Source organism: Cebus imitator, unplaced genomic scaffold (assembly GCF_001604975.1).
Source record: "Cebus imitator isolate Cc_AM_T3 unplaced genomic scaffold, Cebus_imitator-1.0 Scaffold295, whole genome shotgun sequence".
NCBI lineage: Eukaryota > Metazoa > Chordata > Mammalia > Primates > Cebidae > Cebus > Cebus imitator.
The window spans coordinates 2,028,968-2,030,558 of record NW_016107610.1 but is presented as its reverse complement, the minus strand read 5'-3'; the positions used below and the strand labels follow the sequence as shown (position 1 = coordinate 2,030,558).

At 37.1% G+C, this 1,591-nt stretch overlaps 1 protein-coding gene across 1 annotated transcript in view; it reads left to right on the top strand.

The window, feature by feature from the left end:
• Positions 1 to 1,591, top strand: part of WHAMM (WASP homolog associated with actin, golgi membranes and microtubules) — a 31,774-nt gene that overhangs the window by 2,136 nt on the left and 28,047 nt on the right. The gene's annotated exons all lie outside the window — the stretch shown is intronic.

Sequence of the window (1,591 nt, the reverse complement as noted above, 5' to 3'; positions counted from 1 at the left end):
TAGAGAAGGGGTTTCACCATGTTGACCAGGATGGTCTCGATCTCTTGACCTCGTGATCCACCCGCCTTGGCCTCCCAAAGTGCTGGGATTACAGGCGTGAGCCACCGCACCCGGCTAGGAGTGCTCTTTTAAGCTTGAAAGAGGTAGTTTGAGAAGGAGTTATTGAACACCTACTGAATCTAAGGGGAGGAGGAAGTACAAGTTCATAGAAGGGTTTAGAAGAAAATATGCCTTCTAAATCTGCACCCACCGTTTACTAAGGAGAGCCAGGCTGCTATGCAGTGGCACGATCTTGGCTTATTGCTGTTATTAACCTGAATGATTTTTCTTCTGTGCATTATTTTAAGGAAGGGGAGGTGAAGAGTTCGGCTACATTTCAAAATCTTAATTATGTCCTCCTGACTAAATATAGAATAAGCTTTCTAAATTAAAATGGTTTTATAAAAGGAGCTCGTTGATGGGGTCCTTTTTGTACTGTGGGTTTTTTTAAACTGTGGGTTTTATGTGTAAATATCTACAACCCACTTCTCGTGTTGACTTCACTTTAGAATATGAGGAAACTGCAGGGGAGTTCCAGGCCAGTCAGCTTTTGATCTTCAACTTTATCATTTTCACCTTAAGATACAGGAAACCACAGGGGGTTTCAAAAATGATAATATTTTGTATCAAACTTGTTTTTTACACACTTGGTTTCTAACAGAAATAGGTGGTTTCTCCTTAAAATCGAACATTTATATGATATATATACTGTAGTTAATATCAGAAAAGTTATAGTTTCCTGAAATTTAAGTTCACTCTGGGGTACTGTAGCACGAATGTAGCTCATACTGTTGAGATAGCTGTTTACATTAGAGTAGTTCACTTATTTACCTGGAACTTAAAAATGGGGGTTTGGGAGAAGAAGCTTAAATTCAAATCATGTCCAAGTAATTTTAACATTTACTTTATATTTAGAATAGAAAAGCAATTGATTCTAGAATTAGACCAATTGCTAGTGTCACTAGGATATATAAAATGAAGCTGAATGTTTTAACTCTGGAATTTTTCTGGATAGTCTAAGACATAAGGCTGATATGTATCACTTGCCTTAAGTTTACTTTTGCATGTGTGTTTTAATTTTGTTCAGTGAGGCTGGCACTTAAAATAATAATAATAATAATATTACCTGAATAAAAAACCTACAGCTGAAAGTAGATCACTTTATCCTTAATCGGAAGGATGGAAATAGAATTTAAGAATGTATTGGTTGAAAAAAAAAATTGATTTCTCCTTTTAGGGGAGTAAGATAATTTCCTACCAAATGAGTCCACCTAGCTTATACACTGTTCAGTTTATTTCCACCTTGCTGCAGAAGCAGTAGCCAGCAGAGACTGGAACCACAGTTGAGGCTCTGTAAATGAGTTGACTGCTAAGGGCTTTGTGGGAATATTAACCTGGGGCATTAAGAGAACCAACACGCTGAAGTGCTTGGAGACAGCTCTGGAATGTTTTATGGGCTTTTAAAAAAGGATACAGCCTTGCAAAACCTTTACAGTAAGAAAAGTCAAATGAAAAAATATCCACAACCCCAAACCTTCTATTGGGTCCTTTT